The sequence below is a fragment of the Mya arenaria genome, chromosome 13 (genome assembly GCF_026914265.1).
Source record: "Mya arenaria isolate MELC-2E11 chromosome 13, ASM2691426v1".
Lineage (NCBI taxonomy): Eukaryota > Metazoa > Mollusca > Bivalvia > Myida > Myidae > Mya > Mya arenaria.
The window spans coordinates 21,722,954-21,746,763 of record NC_069134.1 but is presented as its reverse complement, the minus strand read 5'-3'; the positions used below and the strand labels follow the sequence as shown (position 1 = coordinate 21,746,763).

General features: G+C 36.2%; 1 long non-coding RNA gene across 1 annotated transcript; it reads right to left on the bottom strand.

Annotated features, from left to right (window-relative positions):
* Positions 1–4,170: 4,170 nt before the first annotated feature.
* LOC128214260 (uncharacterized) lies at positions 4,171–23,807 on the bottom strand. The gene is made up of 6 exons (XR_008257890.1): positions 23,725–23,807; positions 22,269–22,384; positions 21,884–22,003; positions 20,852–20,967; positions 20,467–20,586; positions 4,171–9,548 (listed from the first exon to the last, which is right to left on the bottom strand). It is a non-coding gene; the product is annotated as an uncharacterized LOC128214260 (long non-coding RNA).
* Between the last annotated feature and the right edge of the window lie 3 nt (positions 23,808–23,810).

Here is a 23,810-nt window from a genome sequence, read left to right as displayed (position 1 = left end):
AATGGCAAACCATTCCTTTGAAAAGGGGCCATAACTCCAAGGTTACTGCACACTGCATCTTCTTTTATCATGCATGTATTGTTTTATTTAAATCTGTTGAGTAATTTAGAAGTTACACTGCTGACAAGCTGGTGCTCTAGCTGATCTCTTCTGGAATAAGACATCTAGAGCATTCACGAGCTTTTCTTCCAACACGATCATCATCAAATTTTACAAGTACATATTTGGGCTTGAATGCATCCTTATCTACCTTGGAATAAATCACGGGACTGTTCCTGAAGCCGAATTAACAAGTCTTTTTTTAAATAACAGTGACCTTGACATTGGCCCCACCAGCCCCAATATCGAACTTGACCTGTATCTTCTGATGCTACACCTGTGTACCATTTTTTTTTCAAATCTGTCAAGCCTTTCATGAGTTATCGTCCGGAAACCGTTTTTCTATTTTTAGTAACAGTGACCTTGGCCCCACCAGCCCCAATATCGAATTTGACCTGTATCTTCTGATGTTACACCTGTGTACCATTTTTTTTTAAATCTGTCTAGCATATCATGAGTTATCGTCCGGAAAGCATGAAAACCGACCGACCGACCGACTGACCGACAAGCTCACTAATTTGATCTGTATCTTCTGATGTTACACCTGTGTACCAAAAATTGTTCAAATCCGTCTAGCCTTTCATGAATTATCGTCCGGAAACCGTTTTTCTTATTTTTAGTAACAGTGACCTTGACCCCACCAGCCCCAATATCGAACTTGACCTGTATCTTCTGATGTTACACCTGTGTACCATTTTTTTTTCAAATCTGTCAAGCCTTTCATGAGTTATCGTCCGGAAACCGTTTTTCTATTTTTAGTAACAGTGACCTTGGCCCCACCAGCCCCAATATCAAACTTGGCCTGTATCTTCTGATGTTACACCTGTGTACCAATTTTTTTTCAAATCTGTCTAGCCTTTCATGAGTTATCGTCCGGAAACCATGAAAACCGACAGACCGACCAACCGACCGACCGACAAGCTCACTCCTATATACCCCCTCAAACTTCGTTTATGGGAGTATAATTATCCATAAACATGATGAACAACAATTGTAGATAAATAACTTATATATCACACAAGCATGAAAAATGCCTCTGACCATTTGATTTGTACACTATGGCAAGTGCATGTACACTGGTACTGGATTTTCAAACTTTATCATAAATCTTATAATTCCAAATTCAAAAAAAAAAAAAATGGAAAATATACTGAAAAAAGTACAATACAAAGTGGATATTTATATAAAAAATATATTTTTCAATTTTTAACATTTTTGGTATTATAATTTTTAGTTTGGAATTATATTTTTATTTTTATTTTGAAAATCAGGTGCCAGTGTGCATGAACATAAACATGGGTAGTTCATTGCTACGATATTGTTTTAATCACAGTCAAACATTTTTGTATGTTTATGAGGGAGTTTATTAACAAATATACTAGACACGGACTGGACTTACTTAACATATACATGGTTTCCTTGTTAAAATACAATATACATGTAAACACCATTGTTAGCTTGTTAGGTTTTGAAATAAAAAGAAGTTAAGGTATACCTTAATGACTGTCACTTATTGACATCAAAATATACCTTAACTTCTTTTATTTCCAACCTAACAATACAAGCTAACAATGGCAAAATGATCAATGCTTCATTGTATAACCCATCCCAAATAAGTAAGGTAAGCAAATTGTAATCCAGAGATAAACATGGTGTTATATGCACAAGGTTAAAGTGAGGCTTTTTTCAACTAAATGTGCACTTTTGATGAAACTAGAGCTGTCACAAGAGTGACGAATACCCCCAAATGCCGCCTGGACACAGGAATGGCAAACCATTCCTTTGAAAAGAGGCCATAACTCCAAGGTTACTGCACACAGCATCTTCTTATATCATGCATGTATTGTTTGTCCGGAAACCGTTTTTCTATTTTCGTAACAGTGCACAAAAACCTTTACTCCACTGGCCCCATTTTCAATCACAAGCATTGTCATCACAGAGGCTGCCTATACAGCAAGTTTCATCACAATATCTCATGCCCAATTAAAGTTGTGAAGCAGAAACCATTTTTCTATTTTTAGTAACAGTGACCTTAACCTTGTCCCCACCAGCCCCAATATCGAACTTGACCTGTATCTTCTGATGTTACACCTGTGTACCAAAAAATGTTCAAATCTGTCAAGCGTTTCATGAGTTATCGTCCTGAAACCATTTTTCTATTTTTAGTAACAGTGACCTTGACCCCACCAGCCCCAATATCGAACTTGATCTGTATCTTCTGATGTTACACCTGTGTACCACAAATTGTTCAAATCCGTTTAGCCTTTCATTAGTTATCGTCCAGAAACCGTTTTTCTTTTTTTAGTAACAGTGACCTTGACCTTGGCCCCACCAGCCCCAATAACGAACTTGATCTGTATCTTCTGATGTTACACCTGTGTACCAAAAATTGTTCAAATCTGTCAAGCCTTTCATGAGTTATCGTCCGGAAACCATTTTTCTATTTTTAGTAACAGTGACTTTGACCTTGGCCCCACCAGCCCCAATATCGAACTTGACCTGTATCTTCTGATGTTACACCTGTGTACCAAAATTTTTTCAAATCTGTCAAGCCTTTCATGAGTTATCGTCCGGAAACCGTTTTTCTATTTTTAGTAACAGTGACCTTGACCTTGGTCCCACCAGCCCCAATATCGAACTTGACCTGTATCTTCTGATGTTACACCTGTGTACCAATTTTTTTTTCAAATCTGTCAAGCCTTTCATGAGTTATCGTCCGGAAACCGTTTTTTATTTTTAGTAACAGTGACTTTGACCTTGGCCCCACCAGCCCCAACACGAACTTGACCTGTATCTTCTGATGTTACACCTGTGTACCAAATTTTTTTCAAATCTGTCAAGCCTTTCATGAGTTATCGTCCGGAAACCATGAAAACCGACAGACCGACCGACAGACCGACCGACCGACCGACAGACAAGCTCACTCCTGTATACCCCCTCAAATTTCGTTTGTGGGGGTATAATAAAAACCATGTATCACACACTTATTGCAGAAAAAAGCGTTTTTACCCAGAAGAAGATCCGACTTTACCCAACATTTAGTGTTAGAAGTGTATAAAAAGGATTTCACAAGAAAGCTCTTTTTTACAAAAACCCACTAACCAAGTGAATTTTTGTGAGTTACATGACTTTTTTGTACAGTTTTATAACCCACCTTTACACACAATTTGGCAAGTATTTTGTTGATTGTCTAAATTGAGCCAAAAATGATTTAAGCATAAAAAATATTTTTCTGAAATAAGTGTGTTTTTAAACTGTATCATTCACACATACTGGTAAGTTGGTTTTGTTAAATTTGGGCCAAAAAAATAGTTTCTGGGCATAAAAACCCCATTTTCTTTAGTATGTGTACTTTTATAAAACAGCTTTTACACATACATTATTAAGTAAGCTGGATTTTATTGTCTTTAAGTTGAGCTTTCAGTACAAAAGAACATTTCTTTATGAAGCCTGTTTTAAAATATTTGGGGTTTGTTGGTTTAAAGTGAGTCTTTGAAAAAATGCTTTGGTCATAACCTTAAACAAAAGGGCCATGATGGCCCTAAATCACTCACCTGAGTAAAATAATTTAACCTTTGTTATCAATATAGCTTGTTATTTGTTCTCAAAGAATATTGAAAAACATACTGGTCAAACATGTTGCCTGGATAATCACTGACAGGAATTGTCACAGTTGCCTGCACACTAACACAACTTGTCACAGTTTCCTGCTCACTGACAGGACTTGGTGATTGACTGCACACTGACAGGATTTTGTTCAGTTGCCTGCACACTGACACGACTTGATGATTGACTGCACACTGACAGAATTTTATTCTCATACCTGCACACTGACAGGATTTTGTGCAGTTGCCGGCACACTGACAGGACTTGATAATTGACTGCACACTGACAGCACTTGGTACAGATACCTGCACACTTTTTTCAGTTGCCTGCACACTGACAGGACTTTGTTCAATTGCCTGCACAGTGACAGGACTTTGTTCAATTGCCTGCACACTGATAAAACTAAGTTAATTTGCTTGCACCCTAAAAGAACTTTTAGTATAGATACACAAACAACATACAGTGCACACACTAAATATTTAAGCACTAGGATCATAGTATTTGCCAAAAAAAAGTTTTGTTATTTTTCCTTTAGGTTGCCATTGCATGGAATTCATATCTTTGAACAATTTGAAAAAGCACCAACCAAGGATCATTCCTATAAAGTTTCATTAAAATTGTCCAAGGGGTTAATGAGAAGATGATGATTATAACCAATTGTTGACGCTTTTCCTTTAGGTTGCCATGGCAACCAGAGTTCTGCATGGAATTCATTTCTTTGAACAATTTTGAAAAAGCAGCAATCAAGGATCATTCCTATGAAGTTTCATTAAAATTGTCCAAGAGGTTTAGGAGAAAAAGATAATTATTACCAATTGTTGACATTTCCTTATGGTTGCCATGGAAACCAGAGTCATGCATGGAATTCATTTCTTTGAACAGTTTTGAAAAAGCACTAACCAAGGATCAACCCTATGAAGTTTCATCAAAATTGTCAAAGTGGTTTAGGACAAGAAGATGATTATTACCAATTGTTGACATTTTCCTTTAGGTCGCCATGGCAACCAAAGTTCTGTATGGAATTCATTTCTTTAAACAATTTTGAACAATTTTGAAAAAGCACCAACCAAGGATCATCCCTATAAAGTTTCATCAAATTTGTCCAAGCGGTTTAGGAGAAGAAGATGATTATAACCAATTGTTGATGCCGAACGACGGACGACATTAGCTAAAAAACACACCAATACCCAAGCATCAAAAAAAAAAATTAATACCAAATGTAAGCAGATGAAACCTATAAAATTTGCCTATATCATATGAAAGACATCACATAAATAACACAATGGTAATATCAAACCTTAAATGAACATTTAAAACAAGAGCATCAGAGCCATAGTCTGTTTTCTACAGTGCATACTTTTATATGAGTTATAAAAGGTACAGGCCTTGCCACATATAACATTAGTATTTTAGCAAATAACAGGTATACTCAAGTTAATGAGAATGTCTTAAGGAATTTATGAGAAAGTCTAAAAAAAAATTAAACTCTTTTATGTTAAGACTTTTAGCTCAGATTCTATCTTCAAAAACAGACAAGCTGGCAAGAAAGACAAATGGATAAGTTTATGAAAAACAAGATAAAATACTTTCTCAACAAAATAAATCTTAATAATTTATTTTTATTATTTACAGCAGAATAATTGTGTAATAGTGACTAAAATAAGAAATGAGATGTCATAGGAGAACGTGATCGACTATACTCTGCTTTGAATTAGAAATGAATACAATAATAATGTAATATGTGCCCGTCAAAAGCAATTAAAAAAGAAAGCAAATAAAATAGTAAACAAGAAACGCCGCAATGCTACAAAACCAGGTTTTCAATGATTGACGGAAGAACTTCAGCCTTTGTTGTGATTTAGTTTCAACTGTTAAGTAACATTGACCTTGACCCTACGGGCCCCAAACCTATGCCATGGAAGTCCTCCATAAACTCTTCCTACATACCAATTTGGTCACAATATGTCAACCCTAACTGAAGTTATTCAGTACCAACCATTGTTTTGTTTATGGTAACAGTGTCCTTGACCTTGATCGTAGGGGCCCCAAAAGCAATCCCATGAAAGGTCTCCATAAACTCGAAGCAAATTCGTTGAATTGATATCTCCGGCCTGATTAGGCTAAGTCAAGGAATGGAAATCAATTGTTGGTGAAATATATATATGAGTTTGATTGCAACTGTTTGAAATAAAAAAAATATTGTATATAATGAAGCATCTAGAATTGTCTAAGAAACCTAGTTTATGACTCAATGTTACCCAGTTCCAAACTAATCTAAGATTTCATCAAGGCAAACATTCTGATTAAGTTTCATGAAGATTGGTCCAGATATATTGCAAAAAATATAATTTGACCCCATGTGACCAATTTAAAAACTCTTGTAAGATTTCATTAAGGAAAACATTCTGACCAAATTTGAATATTTAATACCAATGTTTGGTTTGGGACACAATTTTTCAAAGATTTCATCTACTGACATGGTTTCTGACCCCATGTGATCTAGTTTTGAACTTTTCAACAACAATCAAGGAAAACCGTCTGATTAAGTTTCATGAATATAAGACTGCCAATAGTGTGTTCCCAATATTGTTTCCAAAATTTGACCATGTTTTTGACCCACTTTTGAAACGTAGTAGAAATTTAACACAAAAGAACATTCTGATCATGTTTGAACATAATCTGACCAATCATCACCATAAAACAGTTTTGGACAAGATTTTTGAAAGATTTGACCTAGCGACCTAATTCTTTTTTATCACGTGTGACCAAGTTTAAAACATGTCCAAGGGTTCATCAAGGAAAACATTCTGATCAAATTTCATGAATATTAGACCATACATAATGCCTCTAAGATATTTCTAAGATTTGACCAAGTGACCTAGTTTCTGACCCCATGTGACCCACTTTTTCAAGCGGTTCATATTTTATCAAGGGATACATCATGACCTATTTTGAACATAACTTGACCAATCATTACCTTGATATGGTCCTGGATAAGATTTTTTTAAGATTTGACCTTGTGAACTAATTTTTAATCATATGTAAACCTAATTTATTTACAACCAAGAGTTCATTAGGAAAAATTCTGATTAAGTTTCATGAAAATTTGACCATGTATAATGCCTCTAGTATGTTCCAAAGATTTTTGTAAGATTTGACCTAGTGACCTTTTTTTTTTACCCCATGTGACCCACTTTTGCAAGTGGTCGAGATTTGATCAAGGGGAACATTCTGACGAAGTTTGAACATTTTCTGATCAATGCCTACCAAGATATGGTACAGGACAGACAGACGGACGGAATAAAGGACGGACAGGCAACCCCAAAACAATAACCCCCTCCTGAAATCTTCGATTCAGCGGGGGATAAAAAATAAATGTGCCTCTCAAAAGCAATAAAAAAGCGAAAAAAAAAGTAAATCAAGGGCCATAATTTGTATTTAAGGTTAATATGGAGTTATTTAACCTAATTGTAAGATGGTTTTTAATAATAGTGTGAAGTATTAAGTCGAGAGGAAGTTCCACAAGTGTACTAAACATTAAAGGTTAGGAAAAAAGAGGGCAAAGAAGGCCCTATATCGCTCTGACAGCTGATTAGACAAAGGGTTCCCAAGTTATTGATCATACAGCATACTGGACCCTGCCCACACAACCACACGCAGCAGATAAAACTATAATACGTCCCGTTATTTAAACAGGTGTATAAAAGTTTTCCGTTTAGACTTAGAGAAAAGAAGCCCCGTACCCTGGTGGCCATGTTTTTTTTACAAATGAGCACGGGATGAAGGAATTTGATACAGGGTCAAAAGGATCATTTCTGTGAAATTATTTGGAAATCTGAGAAGTTTTTCCTAAGTTCTGTATGGAACCATTTTTATTGAAGGAATCTGGAAGAGGACCACCCAAGAAACATTCCTGTGAAGTTTGGTTGAAATGGTCCCAGTGGTTTAGGAGAAGTTGTTTGATGAAAAATGTTAACGACGGACAATTACCCTATAACAAAAGGTCTCGCTGTATTTCGTTTGTCATTCATTTTCAAACTAATCTGTTAACAATTACAAACAAATACATGGCGCAGCATCAATGGTCTTTCTTTTTTTAATGATTATTTTAGTAAAACCTGTCCATTATTTCACTCAGATCGAGTTGCTGTTTGAAATGAGACCATCATTGATGGAAGAATAACCGTAATGTCAAAATACCGTAAAATTGTCACAGCCGAACTGGAAATTAAAATATATGTATTTTAATGCAATTTGGAAACTTTTCTGGCTTTATGAAGGAATCTGTATTTGAGCCCCAAACTGCAATTCTTATAGCCACCGCTGGGATTTGAACCCAGAACTCATACCACATGGTAAGTGTCTTTCTTAAGACTACGATGGCTTGATTAAGAGCAATATGCCGAAACCTTTACTTTAAATGAAAATAGACAGAAAGTAACCATTTTCATTCCAAAAATGTTAAACACTGACAAATTCACCAGTAAAGCATTACAATGACTGACTAACAGAACCAACTGTCAGACACACTGACAAGGCAGTAAGAAGGGAAAGGGTTAAGATAAGGGTTAGTGCCCTCACCTAATCATTGGGCATAACTGTCCAAGCAAACCATCAAACACTATCAAAACAACCACAAGAATATCTGACTAACACAACCACTGTCATTTTACACTATAGTTGATAGTATTAAGTATCCAAAAATATGAAAGATGGATATATGATTTAAAAAAAAAACTTCTTCTCATCAGCTTTTTTTACAAGGACTTTGGACCTTCATTCTTTGCAAAAGATATGTACTGAAGTACAAACAACAAAGAACGGTAGGATTTTAAAGAATATTTTGATAGTTAAATTTGAAAAATAGTTAGCCAAAGATAAAAAAAGATATGTGAACAAATGTTACTTTAAGAAAAAATAGTTCATTTACAAAAGTTACTCACTGGTAAAATTACTGAAATAATGATGATAAAATTAAATAAAAATAGAATTAATTAAAACGAATAAAATATCGGACAGACTGTTTAAATGTGTCCAATTTAAACTTTAAGTGTTGCAAAAATAGCAAAAATAGATTACAAGCCAATACAAAGTACATCATTACAGAAATAAAAATTCAGTTTGATTCAAATTAAATATCAAGCATAGTATTTAATATCAGTATTAGGAAATAGTTCAATAAAACATCAATATCAGGGGGGGGGGGGGCTGTCACTCTGTCACTTTCACTATCAAAACACTTTTGATTGTTTAAACACTGCCTTGATCAGGAGTTGTTCTCCATCTGTCTATTTTTGCTTCTTTGCTGGTCTTTTGGCTACCTTCTGAGGACTGTGACTCCTCAAATGTCCTTGAAGCTGTCTTTCTGTCTTTGCACAGTATCCTCTGCCTTAATGATGTGTATGCGTTGGGGTGGTCCTCAGTTGACCACCCTTATGGCAAGAATATGTCTGTTGGGCCCACTTTCTTGCGTACTCATTCACATACTGTTTCTCAGCCTTCTTTTTTAACTATTTGGTTGTGGTATCACTAAGTATCCATTACAATAGAAGAGTCTGCACTGGCAGTAATGGTAAAGACTGGGGTAGTGCCTGGAGGTCTTACACAGACTCGGGTTTGGCAGTGTCTCATACGCTGCACATGGGGCTGGCAACATCAGTCCCCTCTGCACAGTTGCAGCTTCCCAAAGGTTAGGCATGGCCAAGAAGCCGTGTTCCTGGCCGGGAGGGGTGCTGCTTCCTCAAAGGTACGCAGTCCATAGAGGCAAGAAAAGTGGCTGCTGAAAGGAGCCATAGGTGGCTCTCTCTGAGTCAGGACTGCTCCAAGATAGCTAACTCCTTGGCCTGGAAGTACACAAGTAGAATATTGTTAGGCATTAGTGTAAAAAAACTGCAATAAACACAATACAAAATTAGCAATGCATCACACACTTGAACCCCAAACTTGATTATAAAAGCCACTAGATGGCGCTGGGGCAGGTTTTCATGGTATTTTTAACATGCTTCACATCAAAGAGCCCTTTTATTAAAAGTGAATAACCAAGAAATATTTTGCCTAAAAACTTTTTATATAGCTTCTTTGCACATTTAAAATGAAATGGCAAAGAAAACTTCATGAAAAATGAACTTTATTGTACTTTGTGAAAAATATCTGTTAACTGTCAAAGATTTGAAAATCCCGGGAAGGAGTTTATTGGGTCATAAACTGCATATTGTAAACAAATACAGGTGACAGCGTTTACTTTCCTGTAGCTTGAAATATTACTCTGGCATGTTTGGCTATGGGTAGGGGATCAGTAATAACACAATTTAAAGATAGCAAACAGAAGGGGAAGAAATATTATGACAGACAAGCAAGGTCACTAGAGCCCTTAACATATGGAGAAAATACAATGATCCAACAATTAAATAAAACTTGGAGACCAGCCACTGTAGTTGACAAATTAAATGAAAGATCATACACTGTTCCGTGCCCAGATGGGTCTATGTACACACGAAATAAGCGGGATCTATTAAAGACCAATGAGCCCTGCCATGGTCAATTTGCAGAGCCAGAAATACAGGAAATGCCTTTAGGTTAAACACCTACCCAGTCTGACATCAAAGATTCTAATTGGCAGTAGTTCCTCTCCATGTATCAATCACAATATGTACGTGACCAGGTCAGGAAGGGCCGTAAAACCAAAAGTAATTGAATCCATGTGATGTTCATTTCGCTTGTAAGCTGATGTTTAAATTAGTCTGACAAACTTTAATAAATTTCCGATGAAATTCAAATCCTGCTATTATAACCATAACATTGAATAACTTCTCTTTTCCTCTATAAATAAATATAAATAATTTGATATCAAATCACATATATATTTATTGATAATATCTTTTGTTTGTAAAGAAGGGAGATGTAACATTATACGGCAATGAATTAATTCCTTCCGCTATTTATAGTTCACCTTGTATGATAAGGCCAGCCAGCCAACACAGGCGGTCAGTTTATCTCTAGCAGTCAGAGCTGTACCATCCTCACCAATATCATATGTATCAATAATAAATAGTTAGAACACATGCAGTCGTTCTTCATAACATAACAATAAACTGCATATTGTAAACAAATACAGGTGACAGCGTTTACTTTCCTGTAGCTTGAAATATTACTCTGGCATGTGTTTGGCTATGGGTAGGGGATCAGAAATAACACAATTTTAAAGATAGCAAAAAAAGCTGTTGCGGATTAATTTTTGATTCTAATTTTCCCTTTAAAATGTTGCATAACATTTATGGAACAACTTAATTCATTTTGTATATTTTATTAATTTGTGTCACTTTTCGTACACAGATAGTATATTGTAAACAATATTATTATATCATGTCAAAGACTGTTTTTATCTGTGTATACATGAACAGTCACCAATGATGCCCAAAATATGGCACATCTTAAAGACCCAACATCGGATCAGACCATCGGATGTTAATGAGCTATAAAAGAGGGTTGGCTTATCTGTTAGGGTCAGTACCTGTAAAGTATTTATAGCCCATGAATGTAAACAAACATAACCCATATCTGAGTGAGTAGCTACTTTATGGAATGCTTTCAGATGTTGTAATGTAATTGATATATACAATGTAGGGGCTCAATTAACAGATTAATTATTTAAGAAAGTGTTTACAACTTTGGCCTAGAAATGTTCCAAAATGTGAAGTCTTTAGCTCTGACCAACTGACCCATGCCAATTGGAACAGTTCATATATTGAATGGGTGGTATTTCTTTTAAAGTAAAATTGCATTTTTATATTAGTGTTTTTATTGCTTTAAAACGTAAGACTCAAATCTACAATCTATGTTCTTGAACATTTTCAAAGAATGGTTAATTTATATTGACACATTTTTTTCAGAATTACTCTAAAAAATAATGTGGGTATAAACGACCTACCCTATTATATTTCAATAGGAAAATTTATTTCTGGCAGGATGATTTTGGCTCCATTTTATTTGCTCTCACAGTCATTCTTTTGGATATCATCGCAGTAAATATGGATGAAAATAAAAAGTTTGATCTGTCAATTTTATTAACCGAGGAGCAAAAATTAACCATTGAAGCACAATAATTAGGATTTTGTTAAAATTTACAAATAAATGGATGTGAATGAACAGTCAAAACAACAGGATGTGTTACATAATAATTTAGAATAAGAACATCAGCTGAGAATACATTGCCTTCGACACCAGAAGGCGCATTTTGGAAAATAATATTATAATATACAGGAAAATGAGAAACTGATGAATATGATGTTTAAGATGGAACATGTACAGAGTTTTTATGTTCATTCTGTGTGACAACACATGAACAGGCAAGGCTCGGTACGAGTAGAGTCAACACATGAACAAAATATAACAGTTTGCAGAGTGAGATATAACTAGAACTGTAAGCCATAGGCTAACGAATACCCCCCACCCCTCCATGTCTAGGTTGTTTGCCCTGGAGTTAGGCCGGACAAAGCTAATTTTGCCTACAAGGGGAGATAACTCCAGTCAGGGTCATGTGACCTGTACCAAATTCACAGAGGCGAAAGTTTACAACATGGCCATTAATTTCTGAAAGTTTGATAAAGATTTGTTGAATAATAACAAAGATGAATCCCGGACAGGGCTTATTTTGCCTACTTTAACACATCAAGGGGAGATAACTCTGGTCAGGGTCATGTGACCCGTACCAATTTCACAGAGGCGCAAGTTTACATCATGGCCATTAATATCTGAAAGTTTGAAAAAGATTTGTTCAATAACGACAAAGATGAATCCCGGACAAAAAAAAACGGACGGACAGACGGACAGACAGACAGACGGACAACCCGATTCCAGTATACCCCCCCCCCCCCCCAAACTTTGTTTTGGGGGGTATAAAAAGTTGTGGTCAATGTTATATTACAGTAATGCATGAAACAATCAAAAGTTTTTAAAACAGAAAGCTAGACTAATGCAAGGGGCAATGTTGATGTGACAGTATTCAGAATGCAAAGAAAAAAACTGTAATGCCAAGATGTGTACTTGAATTGGTCTTATCAAAATACCCAAATACAGCTGACATTACCATAATGATATAACTGTGTTACATTCACTGGAATTTTATTGTCCCTGTTGTGAGAAAAATGCAGCTGAACCCAGTAAGTTTATATGCATGCCATTTACATTATTGAAAATCTGATTCTAGATAGACCCAACATGTGCTCATGTTTACAAACAGAAGATCACATGATCAAGCCAGTTTGTTAGCTCCTCCTACAATATTCAAATTTTGAAATTGAAGATATGCATTTCTTATTATCAAGACCATTTTTTAACATAAAACAATGATATATGTATACATATTGATTGACACACTTTTCAAACTACATGCCTAAATTTTTATGGGTTGTAATAATTTGATTTAAGGTTTAAATTTTGAAAAATGCTTCCCTGATTTGAAATGCTTTCAAAAAACAGGGGGAAACACCCACCGGCCATTACCTCCCTTTTATACCCCAGTTGGGTCTTTAAGGGTTTGGATAAAGGTTTCTAACTTGGTATAAAACACAATCGGGTATGATTTCTCTTTGAGGATGTTTGCTTAGTGCATAGCCTTTTCTTTCCATTGTAAATAAGCTGTCAGGTCATGTGACTGCAGTGATATTTTGAATATCATATAAGGGCAAATGACTGCTTCAATGTTTTAGCTAAATCATGATATGATTGCCTCCCTTATACACATACAGTTGTGAAGTCACTATTCAATGTGTACACAAAATCTAGACAATAGGAACTGTCAGCAAGAAGAATTTTGCTCTAGATATAATTATTTTATTATGTTATATTTAATATGTAAATGTTTACCTTGTTAAACTTGTTTAATTAAATGAATTAAAAACATTTTAAAACTTTTTATGTACTTTATTTTGTTTGGTATAATCAAATAAATATCATATGGCAGCATGTGTGACCGCACATGACCCAGATTTAAACTTAACTTAGAGATTATTAATAAAAACATTCTGACCAACTTTCATGAAGAAACATTTATAAATGTGACCTCTAGATTGTTAACAAGTTTTTCCTTAAATTTGACCTGGTGTCCTAGTTTTTGACCCATCATGTCCAAGATTTAAACTTGGTCTAGAGCTAATCAATATATACATTCTGACTAAGTTTCATGAACGAACAGTCATAAATGTGACCTCTAGAGTGCTAACAAGCTTTTCCTATGATTTTACCTGGTGACCTAGTTTTTGACCGCACATGACCCAGATTTAAACTTGACTTAAAGATTATTAATATAAACATTCTGACCAAGTTTCCTGAAGATACAGTCATAAATGTGACCTCTATAGTGTTAACAAGCTTTTCCTTTAATTTGACCTGGTGACCTAGATTTTAACCCCAGATGACCCAATATCGAACTTGTCTAAGATTTTATTGACGGTAACATTCTGACCAAGTGTCATTAAGATTGTGCCCGAATTGTGACCTCTATAGTGTTAACAATCAAATTGATGACAAAGGACGACTTCGACGGACAACAGACACAGGGCGATCACAATAGCTCACCTTCAGCACTTCATGCTTTCATGCTTTTTTTAGGTGAGCTAAAAAAAATTACATTCTGAACAAACACATTTTATAATCTACTTGCATCAGTGAGCATGCAATTCAGCTATATCTGAAAATCAATCTACATCATGTTCATGTTCTTCTTTTCAACCATTTGGGTGGAAATTTAAGTTTAAAACTTTTATGATTTCTACTGGCCAAAGAAAGGTGGTCTCAAGGCATCGTGGATAGAGTCACACTTTAACAGCAAATATCTGGGCTTTAAAGTCAGGCTGGTCAGGTGAGTAGCACTTAGCAGAATAATGAGATCATTGTAATAAACATCCATGTCTGTTCTTGACAGTGTATGTAAAGTGAATTTTAATGTACTCCGGCCAATTTCATGTATAAAATAACTTTTGATGAAAGCAGAGTTCGTGTCTATCCATGATCAATAGCATACTGTAGACTAGAAAGATCGTTGTAGATAGCATACACGATATTTACTGACAGCGTATATAAAGTGGATCTCGATGAACTGCAACCAATTTCTCGTTTTTAATAACTTTTTAATGCAGACAGCAATGCAGACACAGCTACTTTTCATGAACAATAAATGCTAACATGTGGTTATGGATACCTTCTTAGTCTCAATCATTCAGCTCTGATCAATACATGTAAGCGTCTAGATGATCAAGACTTATAACTTTTACTAGATTAATACTCAAATCAGTTTGAACTTTTAATACTTTACACAGCTTTTTCCCAATTATAACCGGATATCAAAAAATCAAGGCATTTTCACACCCGGGAACAGACTTCGCATTTAAATACAAAAAAACAAAAAACAATTTGGAACAAAAGATGTTTGTCAAACATTATGCTCCCCCTGAGCGCCATTTTGTCAGGATTATATGGACAATTGAATAAAATATGCAAGGACCGAAATGACAGCTGATTTGTCACTGACATTCGATGCCATTGAGGCAGTTTTAAGATTATGACCATTCTAAGTGTGAGGATAGAGTGTGTTATGACCATGACCTTTGACTTTATGACCTAAAAAATCCATAAGAGTAATCAGCTGGTCACCAAAAACCTAAATGTCATGTTTGAGGGCCATGGGTGCAGGCATTGTCAAGTTATCACACAGACAAGGTTTTTTCGTTCAAGGTTAATGTGACTTTGACCTTTAACTTGATGACCCCTAAAATCATAAGGGGTCATCTACAGGTCAGGTACAGGTCTACAGGCACTGTGGAGTTATCACTCAAAACCTTTTCACATTCAAGGTCACTGTGACCTTGAGGCATCTACTTGTCAGGTCCAACTTCTATATCAAGTTTGATGATCATAGGTTCAGGCATTGTTGATATATCACTGGGAGAATATTTGTTAATTTTTGATTGGCCCGATGACACCCAAAGTCAATAGGGGTCATCTGTACTGGTCAGGCCTAACCTCCAAGTCAAGTTTGAGGGCCATGGGTGCAGGCATTGTTGAGTTATCACTGAACAACATTTTATCATTCAAGGTCACTGTGACCTTGATCTTTGGCCCAATGACCCCCCAAAACAATAGGGGTCATCTACTGGTCAGGCCCAACCTCCTAGTCAAGTTTGAGGGCCATGGGTGCAGGCATTGTTGAGTAATCACTCAGACAACCTTTAACCACTTAAGGTCACTGTGACCTTTGACCGGATGAGCCCAAAAAACGAATAGGAGTCATCTGCTGGTCAGGCCCAACATACAAGTCAATTATGAGGGCAGGGTTTTTTTCCCCGGTAATTTCGGAATATCACCTATACCTGTGAGATTGGGAATTTTCGCGTCAATTTTGGCAAAATTGGGAAATTCTTCATAAATAATAACAAAGGATATAATTTATATAATACTGTAATGAATAAGATTGGTATTTTTAACATAATATGCACTGACTCCGTTAACACATTACATTTTTAATCCCTTGTATTAACTCTTTGAAGTAGTCAATTGTTTGATTAACAAGTTCTTAAAAAATTCAGAGACAATTTAATGGGCTTATCCTCATTCCTCTTAAATTGGATACAAAATCTACTACCTATTAAAAATGATGACTTTCAGACTCATATAGAGAACGAAATGAATATATTAATATTTTTTATTTATTCCAATTTCCAAATAGTCAGACTTGTTTGCAACTGAACAAAAAAAAACAAATGAATCCGTTTTGTAAAATTTCATCAACATGTTTCCTTCGGCATTCATCAAAAAGAAAATACACCATCATTATAATAAATAAATACTTGGCCATTTCACCCAGTTGTCCACCTCCAGTTTCACTTCTCAGTTAGAACTGTCATATTTCGATATTGGCAATGAAGGTCAATGTCATGTATGTAAACATGTAGGTGAGGCATGACAAAGAACAGCATTGCCTATTAGTTATTTTAATCCCCTTCTGCACCGAATGATTTACTGTCAACTTTAAATTAATAATCCTTTTGCTGACAATGATACATGTTTTTATCACAATGTTTTAACTCTTAATTTGTAACATGCTTCTGCGGATTGAATAAAAAATATAGTTCAACCTATGGCTATGATGCGGTAGGCATCTTGCTTCTAAGCTGGACTCTCACTGATTTCTCGCATTGCCCTGTAAAACATAGGGCAATATTTAATTAACATCTGACTCTGATTACGGTACATTTCACTGAAATAGGTTAACATTTAGTCCAAATATGTGGACATGTTTTTTTTTGGTGATTTTTGATATGGCAAATTCTTCCAAAGAAATTCTAGGGATTAGAATAATCCCTATTTTAACTTCTTATATTTAAGCCTACCAAACCAATTTACAATAAGGCAGATATGTAACTGAATTAAACATCTAAATAACCATAATTCTAGCTAAACAACAAAAGAGCAAGGCCATTTGAAGTGGACTGTAAAATGCATTATTCCTCCCTCTGATACTGTATTGGGACAGTGCCTGAATCCCCCAAAACATGATGTACTAACTTGCAAACGTTTATATATATATTACACAATTAGGGTAGTTTGCAGTTTCCCTGTCTCCAAATGCCTATATAATCTCACTTTTTTTGGATGACTGTGAAACAAATAGCTTATTATTATTTTAGTTTAAAATGGTGTCATGTGTTATGTGGCTATATTGATGTCTAAGAAATTATTAACAGGTCGTATGGAAGGCAGACAATCTTTCACGAAAGCCTAGTGGTAGAGTGTACGCTTCAGTTGCAGGAGGTTGTGGGTTCAATCTCCAGCCTCATCATACCAGAAACAGGGAAAAATGATACCTTTACCTCCCTTGCCTAGCACTCTGCATTTAAAAGGCAATCCTGGGAGACTGGTGTGCTACCAGGTGTTCGTCACATGTGCTACCAGGTGTTCGTCACATGTGCTACCAGGTGTTCGTCACATGGTTTGCACACTTAAAAGGTAATATGACACTTCAATGAAATTCTTAAAGTTTTACTTGAAAAAATACTAAAACTATACATATAATAATATTGTTTGAAGTAAAACTTAAAATTTCATTGGAAAGTCATATCATGACTTTTTAAACAATTTCAAAGGACTGAATGGGCCATATTTTAATGTCCAAGCTATGTGACAGACACCCGTGCGGGTGCTCAGTACTGGGTGTAACCCAGGAAAGTTGTACCCTGTGTATTGGTACTTTACACTGGGCATGTAAAAGAATGAAAAGGTTTATTCGTAAAGAGCTAGAGCACCCAGACCTCAGATGTTCCACAGTATTTCACACTGTGGTTTGAAGTTCTGTGATATCTGGATTTCAGTCTCATCTGTCTCAAGTCACTTATTGCATTAAAACAATTTCGGTGGAGTTGGGTTTCTAACGGCATCCAACCAATGGGTGCCGTTAGACCTTGATAAAATCTATGAAACAAACAAGATCCCCCGGACTTCCTCTGACAGATTCAGTGCTGGAGTTAGAATAGCAGTTTGAACTTATATCAAACATTTTGCAATTTGTGTGCTCACTGCTATAATCTACACCTTCGATTCTTATTTCTACAGCTGCATTTCCGGTCAAAAGCTCCATGTATATATGAAGAGTATGATTTTCAGGTGATCAGTTATAATGCACTGGATTGGTAGCATGACCCAACCTTGGTTAAAACTTGACCCTAGCTTATAATGTGCACAGCTTATATTGTATTTAGGCATATACCTGGTAGGTATAGATAAAGAATTGTAATTTTAACAGTATATTTATTAAGTAACACATAAGATTGCTTGGACTTGCAGTAAATATAAATCAACTTCTCAAATGTCATAAAGCGCTATCACTAGTGATAAGCATTGACTGGATTTTTATTATGATTAAATTCTAAAGTCAATTTCAAACAATGAAACTAACAGCTCTTACAGAGGCAGCGCGCTCAACTATTCAGCATCTTTTTAGTTTAAGGATTGCAAAGTTTTGGTGAAACGTGCATGGTTCACTGTAAACTTATAATACATGCAAACCTTTACAAGTAAAAGAATAAAGGGGCAAAATTTGCAATTTATACAAGATAAGAGTTATCAAACTTGATTGTATAAAGTTTCAATGTAATACATAAAGTAGTTGCAGAGTTATTGACTTATATGTAATACATGATGTATTTGCTCAGATATTGACTCAAATGTGGTTACATGCATCACTATAGCCAAAATCTGTAATTCAAAAAAAGGGCTACGCAAAATGTATGATATTCAGGACCTGTAGGTGGCGGGCAAAGAGCCCTGAACCATCCAATGCCTACTTGTAATTATTACAATGCAGAATCATGCAATTGGACCAACTGTAAGTTTGCCTATGTTTGCTCGAAGTGTCGGCAAACCCATCTGGCAGTAAAATGCAACCAAAGGGCAGGAAGCGTGCCTTCACCTTTTTTCGTCGACGACCACAATGCGCCCGCCCGAACAATGACGCAAGTCATTCAAATAACTTGATTTCCTATTATGAAAATATATACAAATATGCCTTTCAAAAGAAATGAAAAAATAAAAATAAAATAATCAAGGGCCATAATTTGTATTTAGGGTTAAAATGGAGTTATGTTTCTTGTTGTAAGATGGTCGTAAACAATTTTGAATTTTATAAAGTGCATTGAATGAACAGTATTATTTTATTAAAATCCCAACTTGCCCTTAACTTTTACTTGCCTAAAACTTTAACCTATGTCAATCAGGGGCCATTACTTGTACTAAGGATATGGAGTTATGTAACCTCATTGGGTGATGGTCCTAAACAATTGTGTGAAGTATTGAGTCAATTGAATGAAGGGTATAGAAGTTATGTTAATAAATATCCCTACCTGCCCTAAAACTTTGACCTAAGTTCCATAGTCAATCATGGGACATAATTTGTATAAAAAATAATATGGAGTTATCTAACCTCATTATGTGATGGCTCTGAACAACTGTGTGAAGTATTAAGTCATTGAATGAATGGTATTGGAGTTTTAAGTGAAAACCCAACTTGCCCTAAACCTTTAACCTGCCCTAAAACTTAAATTAGGTCAAAGTCAATCAGGGGCCATAACTTGTATTTAGGATAATATGGAATTATCTAACCTTATAATGTGATGGCCTTGAACAACTGTGTGAAGTATTTAGTCAATTGAATGAAGGGTTTTGGACTTATAAGTGAAAATCAAAACAAAGACCGAACACAGTCTCACCTTGAGCAATATGTGCTCTGGTGAGCTAATAAAAACAATCCATAGTCAAAGGATTTCTTTGAGTAAAACCCATGTGTGGCACCATCAATGAATATATGGGCATACCCCATGACCCATAGGTAAAAAATGAGCTGGACCTATCAAAAAATATGTATTTTACACCCGAGGACAACCCCTAAAATTATTATGGAGATTTACCGTGAGTGGCACCAGAAATTAATCTGGGCAATACTCCGCGGCTCAATCCATAGTCAAGGGATTTCTTTGAGTAAAACCCATGTGTGGCACCATCAATTAATATATGGGCATACCCCATGGGTACACCCATAGGTAAAAAATGAGCTGGACCTATGAATAAATATGTATTTTACACCCGAGGACAACCCCTAAAATTATTATGGAGATTTACCGTGAGTGGCACCAAAAATTAATCTGGGCAATACTCCGCGGCTCAATCCATAAGACATATCTCTAAAAGCGATGGCTCCATAAATAAATAAGGTACCATAAATAAGGAGGTTCCTGTGAATGGCCCAATGCAGTTTTAATTCAGGCAATGTCACCGGCTGGTGGTTGGATAGAATTCTGTTGACACACGCTTCCAAGATGACACAGTTCAATTTGTCTGTAAAGAAAAGATATCAATCATATTGGATCAATATGCAATATTCTTAAAAAATGAAAAACATTGTAGGATTTTATATATAAACTAGAAATGCGCTATGTGACGAAACCAGGTTGTAATGATAAGCTTTCACAATGAAAACATCTTTGAAAACAAGAAGAGATGAAAATCAGTATGGTTGAATTTGAAGTACAAATTTTCAAAACAAGTCATGCTTCTTTTTGCAGAAATGTTGTTTCTGAGATTCTTTGGGTACAGTTCTTACCGGCTATTAATGTTTAAGTCAGTAGGACGGCTGCTGCAGGTATCTAGATGTTGTCACGGTTGGACCTCGAGATCATTGACTCCAACAATTAAATACAGCGCCTCCCACCGGTGGTCCTATAAATAAAAATTCACATTCACCAAAAGGCTAGCCCCATAAATATACAGGGAGACACCTCTACGGTGGTACCAAAAATATGTATGAAGCTCTAAATACACATTTTACACAGGAGTAGTCCTATGAATAAATATGTATTTTACACCCGAGGGCAGCCCCTAAAAATTATTATGGAGATTTACCGTGAGTGGCACCAGAAATTAACCTGGGCAATACTCCGCGGCTCAATCCATAGTCAAGGGATTTCTTTGAGTAAAACCCATGGGTGTGCGGCACCATCAATTAATATATGGGCACACCCCATTGGTACACCCATAGGTAAAAAATGAGCTGGTCCTATGAATAAATATGTATTTTACACCCGAGGACAACCCCTAAAATTATTATGGAGATTTACCGTGAGTGGCACCAGAAATTAATCTGGGCAATACTCCGCGGCTCAATCCATAGTCAAAGGATTTCTTTGAGTAAAACCCATGTGTGGCACCATCAATTAATATATGGGCATACCCCATGGGTACACCCATAGGTAAAAAATGAGCTGGACCTATGAATAAATATGTATTTTACACCCGAGGACAACCCCTAAAATTATTATGGAGATTTACCGTGAGTGGCACCAGAAATTAATCTGGGCAATACTCCGCGGCTCAATCCATAGTCAAGGGATTTCTTTGAGTAAAACCCATGTGTGGCACCATCAATTAATATATGGGCATACCCCATGGGTACACCCATAGGTAAAAAATGAGCTGGACCTATGAATAAATATGTATTTTACACCCGAGGACAACCCCTAAAATTATTATGGAGATTTACCGTGAGTGGCACCAGAAATTAATCTGGGCAATACTCCGCGGCTCAATCCATAAGACATATCTCTAAAAGCGATGGCTCCATAAATAAATAAGGTACCATAAATAAGGAGGTTCCTGTGAATGGCCCAATGCAGTTTTAATTCAGGCAATGTCACCGGCTGGTGGTTGGATAGAATTCTGTTGACACACGCTTCCAAGATGACACAGTTCAATTTGTCTGTAAAGAAAAGATATCAATCATATTGGATCAATATGCAATATTCTTAAAAAATGAAAAACATTGTAGGATTTTATATATAAACTAGAAATGCGCTATGTGACGAAACCAGGTTGTAATGATAAGCTTTCACAATGAAAACATCTTTGAAAACAAGAAGAGATGAAAATCAGTATGGTTGAATTTGAAGTACAAATTTTCAAAACAAGTCATGCTTCTTTTTGCAGAAATGTTGTTTCTGAGATTCTTTGGGTACAGTTCTTACCGGCTATTAATGTTTAAGTCAGTAGGACGGCTGCTGCAGGTATCTAGATGTTGTCACGGTTGGACCTCGAGATCATTGACTCCAACAATTAAATACAGCGCCTCCCACCGGTGGTCCTATAAATAAAAATTCACATTCACCAAAAGGCTAGCCCCATAAATATACAGGGGGACACCTCTACGGTGGTACCAAAAATATGTATGAAGCTCTAAATACACATTTTACACAGGAGTGGTCCTATGAATAAATATGTATTTTACACCCGAGGACAGCCCCTAAAAATTATTATGGAGATTTACCGTGAGTGGCACCAGAAATTAACCTGGGCAATACTCCGCGGCTCAATCCATAGTCAAGGGACTTCTTTGAGTAAAACCCATGGGTGGCACCATCAATTAATATATGGGCATACCCCATGGGTACAGCCATAGGTAAAAAATGAGCTGGTCCTATGAATAAATATGTATTTTACACCCGAGGACAGCCCCTAAAATTATTATGGAGATTTACCGTGAGTGGCACCAGAAATCAATCTGGGCAATACTCCGCGGCTCAATCCATAGTCAAAGGATTTCTTTGAGTAAAACCCATGGGTGGCACCATCAATTAATATATGGGCATACCCCATGGGTACACCCATAGGTAAAAAATGAGCTGGACCTAGGAATAAATATGCATTTTACACCCGAGGACAGCCCCTAAAATTATTATGGAGATTTACCGTGAGTGGCACCAGAAATTAATCTGGGCAATACTCCGCGGCTCAATCCATAGTCAAAGGATTTCTTTGAGTAAAACCCATGGGTGGCACCATCAATTAATATATGGGCATACCCCATGGGTACACCCATAGGTAAAAAATGAGCTGGACCTAGGAATTAATATGCATTTTACACCCGAGGACAACCCCTAAAATTATTATGGAGATTTACCGTGAGTGACACCAGAAATTAATCTGGACAATACTCCGCGGCTCAATCCATAGTCAAGGGATTTCTTTGAGTAAAACCCATGGGTGGCACCATCAATTAATATATGGGCATACCCCATGGGTACACCCATAGGTAAAAAATGAGCTGGACCTATGAATAAATACATGTATGTATTTTACACCCGAGGACAACCCCTAAAATTATTATGGAGATTTACCGTGAGTGGCACCAGAAATTAATCTGGGCAATACTCCGCGGCTCAATCCATAGTCAAAGGATTTCTTTGAGTAAAACCCATGTGTGGCACCATCAATTAATATATGGGCATACCCCATGGGTACACCCATAGGTAAAAAATGAGCTGGACCTATGAATAAATATGTATTTTACACCCGAGGACAACCCCTAAAATTATTATGGAGATTTACCGTGAGTGGCACCAGAAATTAATCTGGGCAATACTCCGCGGCTCAATCCATAAGACATATCTCTAAAAGCGATGGCTCCATAAATAAATAAGGTACCATAAATAAGGAGGTTCCTGTGAATGGCCCAATGCAGTTTTAATTCTGGCAATGTCACCGGCTGGTGGTTGGATAGAATTCTGTAG